Source organism: Arvicanthis niloticus, chromosome 11, assembly GCF_011762505.2.
Source record: "Arvicanthis niloticus isolate mArvNil1 chromosome 11, mArvNil1.pat.X, whole genome shotgun sequence".
Lineage (NCBI taxonomy): Eukaryota > Metazoa > Chordata > Mammalia > Rodentia > Muridae > Arvicanthis > Arvicanthis niloticus.
In genome coordinates, this window is record NC_047668.1 from 46,763,400 (window position 1) to 46,775,393 (window position 11,994).

At 38.9% G+C, this 11,994-nt stretch overlaps 1 pseudogene; it reads right to left on the reverse strand.

Annotated features, from left to right (window-relative positions):
- Positions 1-10,652: 10,652 nt before the first annotated feature.
- On the reverse strand, positions 10,653-11,263 carry LOC117716838 (H/ACA ribonucleoprotein complex subunit 2 pseudogene; annotated as a pseudogene).
- Between the last annotated feature and the right edge of the window lie 731 nt (positions 11,264-11,994).

The following is an 11,994-nucleotide window of genomic DNA, read 5'->3' on the forward strand; positions in this document are numbered from 1 at the left end:
TAGAGATCTACCTGCCTTTGCCTCCTAAGTGCTGAGATTAAAGACATATGACATCATTACCTGGCTATGAGTGAGATTCTTGATTTTATTTTGGTGGAGAGTATATATCATCTTTTTGAATGGGAGCGGAGAATGTACTTGGATAACAAGGCGAAACAATGCATCACAAGCAAGTTCAATCCCTTGTTCTACATAAAGCAATCAATCCCTTGTTCTACATAAATCAAAGTAGTGGTGCATGCCTATAATCAGTCATGACATGAGTGAGACAGGACAACCAGAAAAGTTTATGGTCATTGTCATGGTTTGAATATGCTTGGCCCAGGGAGTGGCACTATTATAGGCATGGCCCTGATGGAGTAGGTATGGCCTTGTTGGAGTAGGTGTGTCACTGTGGGCTTTAAGACCATTACCCAGGGTGCCTGGAAGTCAGTCTCTGCTAGCAGCCTTCAGATGAAGATGTAGAACTCTCAGTTCTGCCTTCACCGTGCCTGCCTGGATGCTGCCATGCTCCCTCTTTGGTAATAATGGACTGAACCTCTGAACCTGTAAGCCAGCCCCAATTAAATGTTGTACTCTATAAGACTTGCCTTTGTCATGGTGTCTGTTCACATCAGTAAAACCCAAACTAAAACAGTCATAGCGAGTTCAAGGTCGGTTTGGGCTTCCTGAGAGTGTTTAAAAACAAAAACAAAAACAAAAAAACTAATTTTCATTAAGGATGAAAAACACATTATAATTGGTTTTAGTTTAGTATAATTTATAAACAAAAACTTGCCCTTATACATCATGAGATAACTCAGTTGGTGGACTGTGCTTGGGGCTGCACAATCCAAAAAAAAAAAAAAAAAAAAAAAAAAAAAAAAAAAAAAAAAAAAAAAAAAAAAAAAAAAAAAAATAAAAAAAAAAAAAAAGAAAGCAAGCTGTAGAGTTATAGAGGGGTATGCTCAATGCTCAATGTTGATCTCTGGTCACCACTCCCATGTGCATACATGTGTACATGAAACCACATATGCATTTTCACACACACACACCCCACTCCCCAACCCCCTCCCCCCCAGATGACGGGTACTATTTTAACAAGTAAGTTCATCATGGAACTATGACTTTTTGGCCAAGTCTTGTTGATGATTTCTGCATCAGTAAAGCAGACAGATATGTGACTGAAGGGACCAATGGCGGCTAAAATGGCTGGGATTCTTCTCAGAGTCAAAAGGGGACACTACTTGTGACTCTTAGCTTTAATGGTCAACTTGACCCAATATAATGTCCCCTGAGAAGGGAATCTCGAGGTAAGACTGCCTAAATCAGGTGTCCTGTGGGCCCACGTCTGTGGAGGATTATCTTAATACTGTTAGTGGATGTGGAAAGATCTGCTCACTGAGTGACATCGTTCCTTGGGAAGCTGTGAGCACAGCGTGACTGGCAGTCTTGATCTCCTGCCATTATAACACTATGACTTTCCATAATGGTAGACTGTACCTGGAATTCTGAACTGAAATAAATCCTTGCCAAAGATGCTTTTATTATTTTTTTGACCAAGTATATTATCACAGCAGTAGGAAAAAAAAACCCTAAGAAATTATTAATGATTATGCTTTGACTGCTGTGCTGCTGTGGGTAAGAGGGATGTGTGGTCACTTTTTTAAAATAGCTGGCTCAGAGGAAGGAAGCACAGGACCTGTAGGGTGTAAGTCCTGGTGTGTGGTTGATGCCCACATCCTGCCCATTAAAAGGGAGGTCATTACTCCAAAGATTAAGACTTTGTTCTGTGAAGGCAGAAACGGTGCCAGCTTTACTTAACCACTACACAATTAATAATCTAACAGAGCTTAATAAACCATGCAGTTATAATGGTATGGAACTATACCTATTATTTACAGGATAAGAAAACACACCAGCCTCCAGTTTCATAAATCTAATAACCTGGGAACTCAGATGTTCGTTTTATTATGATCGTATTGTGATTTTATCAACATATTAACTTATACTTTTAAGGAAACAAGATTTGTCAAGCTTTTGTTGGACAAACAGTGCCTTTTTGAAATTCATGCCACCATATTCTACCAATTCTCTGGGTTATTAGATGTACAAATGACCCTGGAGTTATAATAATATCCTGGTCTGTCTCTTGTACACTGTCTGGTTTTTTTTCTATAATGCCTTTCTTTAATTTACATGGAGTTTTTTTTTTTTTTTTTTTTAAATACAGGATGTGACATAAAAAAAACTAAGTTGTTTATATTTTTATATTTTGTATAACTAATCAAAGGGCCTAGCACTGTTGATTAAATGCTTCTCCTTTAGTCACTGAGTTCCAATGTAAGGATCACAATTAATTTCCCATTTCTGCTTTATTCTTCTCATCTATTTGTTAATCTCTGATCCAAATTCAAAACAAAACATGTCCAAATCACTCAAATTGTATAGTTTCACAAAAGATTTAGTTATTTCTATTTTATGTGTATGAGTGTTCTGCTTCTTTGTATTATGTATGTACATCATGTGCATGCCTGCAGCCCATGGAGGCCACACGCAGGCTTGGATTCCCTAGAACTGGAGTTACAGATGGGTAGGAGCCACCATCAGGGTGATGGAAACTGAACCCAGGAGCCGGTGCTCTTAACTGCTGAGCCATCTCTCCAGCTCCAGCTCAGCTAGTATTGATAATGAGTTAAGGAAATTCTCCCATGTTCTGGTTTATCTTTGTCTTTTATTTTATTAGACTTTGAAAAATTTTCACATTTTCGAATCATTTATGTCTTCTGAAATTTTTGTTCTGATTAGTTTAAAATTGTTAGAACTCTCTTATTTGATATCTTTTTTGTCTCTTCTAAGCTATTGTTGATCTGCCTCTGTCTCTGTCTCTATCTCTGTCTCTCTCTCTCTCTCTCTCACACACACACCTCTATATTCTGATAGGTCCATTTTTACCCTGAACTGCAGGGTGCATTATGGGCCTCTATTTTTACTTACCTACAATTTCTCTTTCCAATGCTGAGAAACTTAGTTCTCCCATTCGACACCCACTTGCTTACTTTAGCTATACAGTTGTCAGTACAGATGTCATTATTTGTTACATTTGAGGTAGTTCTTTTTGTAATCATTATGTAACTGGATTTATTTGACATAATAGTGGGTTGGGTACCTTATTAATGTGTAGAGTACTTTCTTGGCCTTTTTCATTCCCCGTGACTACTGATCTATTTGTTTTGTTTATGTTTTATTTAGTGTTTTCTATTGACTCTCCTTTCTCTTCACCCCTGTCATTTTCTGGCAAAGCTTTGTTTTTGTTGAAAAGAAATCATCTCATTACATATGACAAGAGCTCTTCAACCTTTCTTCATTTTTAAACTCCTAAAGCAAAGCTGCATCTCATATGCAAATACTGTGATTTGCAGGCTAGTGAACGCTTAGCATAGTCCTTGGTTTTTTTTTTTTTTTTTTTGTCTGTCCTATAAGCTCAGGGCTCATCTTGTGCCTCAGGAGCTTCAGGAACCCTGACTTTCTCCCAGACATAACAAAGTCTCCTTAAATCTCATCATGTTTATTCTTCAGAGTGGGCAGATGCATTCTAAAGGAACAGACTTTTAAGAATTGACATCTGAGAGGCATTTGTTCTTAGAAGGAGTATATCTGAATTTCAAATGTTAGATCTTGGTGACCAGGAAACCTTGGTGAGAATGGAAGCTAGTGCCCATGGAGAACGGACATCTTCACTTGGACCTTGTTCCTGACATGAGTATTCAAACTTATTCTGCAGAGCTTTCTCTCTGCCATTCCGGTCCATGATCTCCTTTTTTCTTCCCTCTTCCCTTTCTTCTGTTTGCCCATCCCCCATCTCTTCTTTCACTTTTCCCATTTTTTTCCTTCCCAACCCCTTTTGCTCTTCTTCAGTCTTCTCTTCTTTCTGATCTTCTCTTCTATTTTTTGAGTTCAAATCTCAGCTCTGCCTCTCATTATCTGAGTGAATTTATTAGTTAGCTAACTTAAACAACATGAGTTTTCTTTATTGTGAGATGATACAGTCATTGAAGAGTTTGTGTAGCCATAAACCCCTGCGATACAGTAGGTATTAAACATGGTAGGCATAATCATAGCTATTTTCTCCTATCAGATTTTACTCTGTCTTTATTCTCTCTCATCCAGTTTGTTTCTGGTAGGTTGAAGGCAAGCCATGGAGGTTCTCAGTTCTGGTAAATTTACATTTCATGTATCCCATCCGGACCAGCAGGGTAGGGTTGTAATTTTCCATTTGTTTACAACCAACAACTTTGAACTCGAAGGACTAAAACTGAATTAAAAAACCTACTTAGCCTGCTTTTGGGTGTTATGTATAATTTGATGAATTACAATTTAGTTTACATAGCTTGAGAAGATGTCCTAGATACTTAAAAACAAGAAGGATTTAAAATGAGAATCCATGAGAAATGATTTACCTGCTACTATATAATGTTAGTGATCAATTAATAACAGTTTATACTATCTATAAAGCCCTTAATGCTGCTGTTTTATTGGGTGCACTCAATAACATTATGAGGTAGTTATTATTATTATTATTATTATTATTATTATTATTATTATTATAGTATTATCTACAGAGGAATTTGAAATACAGAATGAAAAAGTGGTCTCACAACCAAAATCTTTGGTGAATTTCTGAATTTCACTGCAGAACCTGCAGCATTGTTGGCCAGTGTCATGTGGTACCTCTTTTACCTTCGTATGACACAAAGGGACTGTTGTATGACCTTCAGAGCAGGCCTCCAGAAGCCATAGGATGAACTCCCACAAATATCTAGGCACTATCTTCTCATGGAATGAACCTTGATCAAGGAGATGGGAGTAAATACTGATTCATTTTTCTTTAATCTTTTTTCCCATCCAATTTTCATACCATGTTGTGTTAGTTTTCTGGGGCTTCCATAACAAAATATCATAGAATAAGGTTCTTACAAACCAAACAGACAAGTTTGTTTTTTCATGGATCTGACAGCTAGGCATTTGAGATCACAGTATGATCAAGGTTGGTCTTTTCTAGGGTTATCAATGCCCTCATTGTTACCTTGTACACACACATTCTTTTCTCTGAGCATTCACATTCCTGGTCTCCTTTTTGTTCCCAAATTTCCTTTTCTTGTGACACCAGTCAGATTGGATTTAGCCAGTCACAATGGTCTCATTCTAACTTAATTACCTTTTTTAGGTAAAGACTTCTTTAGTTTTAAATACGTGAGAAAACTGCTGTTATTTTCAGACACACCAGTAGAGGGCATTGCATCCCCTTACAGATGGTTGCAAGCCACCATGTGGTTGCTGGGAATTGAACTCGGACCTCTGAAAGAGCAGTTAGTGCTCTTAACTGCTGAACCATCTCTCCAGCCCCACTTAATCACCTTTTTAAAAGGTCTCTATTCAAACACAATTACATTTGCAGGTGCTGGGAGTTAAGGAGTGTATTAATCATTTTTGTGTTACCTTGACTAAGACAACCACCTAAAAGGATATTCATGATTTCAGAGGGTTCAGTTCAAGGTTTCTTGGCCCCACATCCTTGACTAGAACATTATGGTGGCAAGCACATGTGGCAGAGGAAAATTGTTATATTGTGCTGGACAGGAAGCAGAGAGAAAAAGGGACTGAGTATCTGCCATACAACCTCCCCAGTGATGTGCTTTCTCCAGCAAGGTCCCTGCCCAGAGTTTCTACAACTTCATAATAGTACCATGAAATGGAGACAAAATGTTCAAAGCATAAGCCTATGTGAGGCATTTTATATTCAAATATTTTGTTCTTGACTCTCAAATGCAAGTTACTTTAAAAATCATTATAGGCCAGTGGTTCTCAGTCTTCCTCACACTGTCTAGTGTCTACCAATCTTAGACATTGCTCCTCTGTGGGGTGCCCCGACACGCCAAAGCCAATTATCACCATCTTCTCCTCTGTTCCCATCACTCTTCTTTGCAAAAATTGACAAAAGGATCAATAATGCTTTTTTGACTAATGATACAACGCTTAGCATTTAATTAGTGTTAATTGTTGTGTCCATGTTGTTTATATTTTCTCACGTCACTTAATTCTCTCAGGTCAACTCTTATGTTTAACCCGGTCTTGTGTCACCATTATATGCAGCTGGAAAATATCGGGGTGGGGGAATGTGTACAACTGCAAAGGAAAGAGCTATGAAGCTAGCATGACCTCCACAGGCTAGAAATGGCTCATAAGCAGACAGAACAAGTGGTCATAGCACGTGCACCCCGATATGCCACCCAGTGTAGGATAAGGCTGGGATCATCAACTGATGAGGGGAAAGAGTTATTTAATGGATTGTGTGAACCAAAATGTTTGATACTAGGGAACATTCTCAAGCAAGATTACATCTAAGGAAGCACAAGAAACAGGGTGTACCTCCGGAATGCACCTTGCAGAATCACTGGGAAAGCAATAGCTGAGAATTTTCCAGATTTGGATGAAGATATGAGCCCTCAGGTAGATTAGAGCTAAATTCTGACCAGACACATCAAAGTCCACAGTTAGACACGTCATAGAAAACTGTGGAAGACCAAGAAGAGAATGTAACACATGACAGCACACGCTAAAATTAGTTAGAAGTCATGAACCTGAATTTCCCTTAGACTATTTCCATGAAGACATACTTCCTAGACTTGATGGTGATAATGTGTGCGTGATGAAGAATGGCAAGGTGTAACTTAATGGCAAGAATGAACTGTTTCTTAAAGGAGAAACAATAACAGGAAAAATAATTATGACCCATGGGGCAAAGCAAAAGAAAGCTTTTATTATATAAAGAACAAATGCCTGGTTTGGAAAATAAGCAGAGCATGGAAAAATTATGAATAGGAAGCAAGAAAATAGCAGGGGTCATCAAAGTGATGTTGACATTTTTCACACAATAATTTTGAGAAGAAAATTAAATTACTTAAATTGGTAAAAGTGCGACGAAATGGCCTTTTATGTGCATTCATTAATAATCGGACTTGGGATATCTTTTTGGAAGACTGGAACTAATTTTAATATGTTCAATTAATTAAAATCTATTGAGCCAGCACAGTAGTTTCTTATCCATTTATTAATCATTGGGTAAAAATCAGAACTAATATTACAAATTTGTATATATATTTTCATGAGTATTTTTGTATAAAGAAACATACACACAAAGAGAAATAATAGTATACTTTTTACTCAAAACTTCTTAAAATTTTTTTATTATATTTCTTTATGTGTGTATGTTTGTGTGGGGGTGTGCTTGAGTGGATGTGGGTGTGTGTGTAGGGTGAGTTTGGGGAGATTACTGAACTTGAAAGAGGATCTGTTCTCTATCTACTTCAACTGTGTGAATTGAACTCAGGTTGTCAGGCTTGGTGGCAAGTTTCTTCACCTGCTGAGCTGATTTGCAGCCTTTGTTAAGATACTTTCAATGCACAAAGATTCCTTTCAGTGTGTATATCCCACTTTTTCTCATCCCAAGGCCCTCTTTTGGAAACAACGCTCATATGAAGCTGGCGTCCCATCTTTACATACATTTAAAGAACTTTTACTATTACTCTATTTTCATATCAGCTACATGTGACAGCTTTGAAGTTAAATTCTACATAGTTGCAAATTTTCTAATTATTTCAATTTTTTTCTTTTATGCTGTCTTTAGCTCAGTGGTTCTCAACCTGTGGGTCATGATCCCTTTGGGGTTCAATGACCCTTTCACAGAGATCACATATCATATATCCTATGTATCCGATATTTACATCACAATTCATAAGAGTAGCCCAATTATAGTTACAAAGTAGCAATGAAAATAATTTTATGGTTGGTGGTCACCATAACATAAGGAACTGTATTAGGCGGTTGCAGCAATAAGAAGGTTGAGAAACACTGTGTTAGCTGATGTTTTTTGAGCATCCTCTGTGTCCTGTGTCCTGGTGTTCTTCTAGAAACCTGTGTTTCATCAGTTAAAGAAGCAGAAAAATGCTTGTGTTCATGAAACTTACACATTATACAAGCAGGAGACTCTGTCCACATAAAATTTTAATCAAAACATTATGTAGAAGGTAGTTATACTATAAGGAAAGGAAAAGTAGGAGAGAATAAGAGAGCTAGAGTTCTAGCATGAACAGGTGAAATTCTCAGTGGGATGGTCAGGGTAGATCTCTCAAAAGGTGATACTTGAGCCAAAACTTGAGAAGGGGTTGGTTAGCAACCATTCCAACAGGGAACCACAAGCAAAGGTCCTGGGCAGGTCAGCAGGCATGGCTTAAGAACGAGGAGGAGACCAGTGAGGTTAGAAACCTTACAAAAGGCTTGCATAAAGGGGCTGTAGCCTCATAAAGAAGTCACCAAGGAAGTAACTGAAGGAAGTCTGAGTTGATGAATGACTCGGTCAAACTATTTGGGAAAAAAAAAAAAAACACTTTGGCTGCTTCATTGGCTACAGACCAAGGAAAGCAATCATGGAGGCAGAGAAGCATGTCTCTTTGCATGGGTACAACGATGAGTAGCCAGTGTATAGCAGCACGTGTGATGAGAACTAGTTGGACTTTGGGGGCATGTTAGTGTGTATAGGTTAAAGGAACAAACAGGATAATTCCAAGGATTTCAGCCTGAGCAACTGAAACTAGGTGGATAGAGTCGCCTTTAGCTGACCCGAGGAGGCAGTGGGTCCCCAAAAGCCTTTGATTTTGTTAAGTTTAAGCTCTCTGCTAGTCATGCAAATAGAGAAGAATACATTCCAGATCGAGTTTTGTGTTTGATTTGCTTTAAGGCTTTCTTTACCAGTACAGCCAGGTTTCTTTATATCACTTATTTAGTAGTCTGCCTTCTCAGCCCCAACATTCAGTACCACATTCATAGTCATCTGAATGACCACTGGTGGTCGGTAGTCACCCACATGCCCACTGGTACCCATCGGTGCTTGGTAGTCACCCACATGCCAACTGATACTCATTGGTGCTGGGTAGTTGCCCACATGACCATTGGTGTTTAGCTCAAACCACCCATTGTCTTCACTAATTAAGTTATCTTGACAGCATTCTATTACTTTAATGTGACTTTTGGTCAGGGTGGGCCGGGGGCGTCTCACTCCTGTTTTTATTTCTTTAATTCTCTTGACCAGGGTTGCCAAGATTTCACTGTCCCCATAACATAACTAAGAATTGTGTCCTTAATACAGTTAAGTTTCAAACAACCAGATAAAGCCATGTGCTTTAAAAACTAAGCAGTGCCTGGAAAATTAACACAGCTATAGTTAAGGAATTTAGCCTTTTATCTCATCCTTGAATATCATAATTACTAATGGCATGTGGATGCCTGTTGACTACCGTACAGTTTCCCAAACCTTGGTCCTTTCTGTGAAGTTTTGCTCTTTATTATAGCAACCAATGAAAACCCAACTTGGCAAAATCATGTTACAGATACGAATGCAGTCTCACTTGACATTGAAACTGGAAGTGACTTCTGACAGAAACCTATGTTCACATGTGTAGAGCACTTGTATATGCGGGTGTATGTGAAGGCCAGAGATTGATATCAGGTATGTTCCTCCATGCATCTCCACTTTATTTACTGAATCAGAATCTCTCAGTGAACTTGGGGCTCACCTATTTGTGCAGTCTTCCTTGCTATCTGGTCTAGGGGATTGCCTGCAGCTGTTTTTCAAGTGATGGGATTAAAATGGTCCTCCATCAGTGTGAGTCCTGAGGGTCTGAACTCTGGTTCCCCCTTTTCTACTTTCTCTGCTGAGCCATCTCCCAGACTCCTCCATTGAAATTTAAAGTGTTTCAAGGTGCCCCTCTGAATTCATTGAATTATGCTAAGTATCACACTGTGCAGTTTGAAAACTGCATGTCTTAGTCATTGTTGGATATTTCCTGAGCATGAGTTTGCCAACTTCCCCTAAATTAAAAAAAAAAAAAAAAACCTGCAATATTTGGCTATTGTTAAACTGAATTTGCAGAGTAAATTAGAGATAAGTGAAAATTTTACCCTTAATACATGGCAAAGATATTTTCACTATTATTCTGATTTTTATACAGGTCTTTTAAATTTTGTTTCCTTTTTTTCTTTTATGCACTATAATCTTTGTAGCCATTAAAATGGGAAGCTTTTCTTCTCCACCCTCAAATTTTATGGCTGTTTATTTTGTATATTTATATTTATTTTGTAGTTAATAAAGTTTGAAAATTCTCTTGTTAACTTCATTACTTTTGGATGGTTTTCTATGTATATTGTCATATTATAGTATTAACATATTGATGGGCATTTATTTTTTCTTCTCCATGCTTGTCTCTTTCCACTCTAATCAATGACAGAGAAGAGCAGCCAGCATCTTTGTTTTGTTTCTGGTTTTACTGGAAAGAATAATGAAATGTAATCATTTGGTACAATGCTGTGGCAGTTTTCTCTTTGGGTAAAGAAGAGGGTTGTTTTTTGTTTTGTTTTGTTTTGTTTTGTTTTTGTTTGTTTTGTTTTTTCCCAGAAGAAGGCAAGATTAAGGTTAATATAACAGTAAGGATCTCTGAAAAAGTCAGAAGTAATCATACTATAAAATGTCTGATATACATATTTGTGTGTGTGTGTGTGTGTGTTTCACCTTAGCATTTACTTCTATCCCATATTCTTGGCGTTGTCTTCATCAAAGCTCAACAGGAGATGGCAATGATGGCAAAGATGCTGGTTCTACCTCCAAGAACAGCTTCTGGAGCTGCCTGGGGAGATTCGCACATCAAGAAATCGGGGGGGGGGTATGCTGTTAGGGTGGGCAGCTGCCTGCAGCCAGCCCAGCATCTCTTCGTACAGGGGATGGGTTGCAGCGCAAGTCTTTCACAGAGGTGTAGGCAGTTGTCATAGGCCTCCTGATATTCTTCACGGAGCTTCACCACAATCACACAAGTGGAACGCTTGGAGCCTTAGTCCTCTTAGAGGGGATATAGACGCAGGCAAGTTCTGATCCTCGCACATAACTGGAAGATGGCAGTACACCTCAATTGGCAATGTGTCTCCTTCCAAACCCATGATTCCTTTATCGCCCTTGTTGACAAATATCTGAACCTCCTTCACCCCATGATGAATCTGCTTCTGTTTCATACCCTTCTTGACGCACTTGTAAAGCTTGTGCGGCAGGCGGCAGGAAGCTAGGGGTTGTGCAATGGGGTTCAGGTTGACCAGCCGCTCTTGGTACAAGCTCTCCTTGCTGCAGTCTGAGTCTCTGACGAGACTCAGACTCCTTGGGAACGGCCTTTATTTTGGTCATCTTAGCAACTACAACTCAGTCAGGGCATAGAGGAACCACAAGGCTCTGTGTGTTGTTTTAAATGAAAATTTCTCAAATGGGTTGGCATGCTCCTTCTAAGAGCCAGAAGATCTAACAAAAACTCCAACACTGGACATGAGAAGACTTCTTTTAAGTTTTTGGTCAGGGTTGTCCAAGGGATTTCTAAAACACAACAGGCTATTACGACTGCCCTTGGTTGCACGTCCCCCTGCCCTGCCCCCTGCAATCTGGAGGTGGAAGGGAAGGGCATATTTTTGAAGATACCATGCACTTGAGACACAGTGCCCAGAGGTCCCTGAGCTGGAACTGACTCATTCACAAGTCGTTGATTTTGTTTTCCACATAAGGAATCTTTCTTCTTGGGGTTCAAGTAGTAATGCGGTTAAGAGCCATTCAAATGGCAGCCCCAGGTGCAAAGTGTTCCTCATGCTCAACGACACATGGCAGACATGTTTGTTCAGTTGTCCATGTTAACCCTGCACACGTTGGAGTTTTGGCTGCTTCTGTACACTCCAGATTCTGGTGGCCAATAAGATTATGTATTTCTGCGATTAATGGGTCATAAAGTTGGTAGTATTATTTTTAAGCTTGGCTGTCTTTTTGACATGGTTTTCACCAAGCATGTACTGTGATTTGCATTGGGAGTGCAAGGGCAGGGTGAAATGGTTTATTTGGGAACAATCAAACCTATCTTGACCGAATGCCAGCGT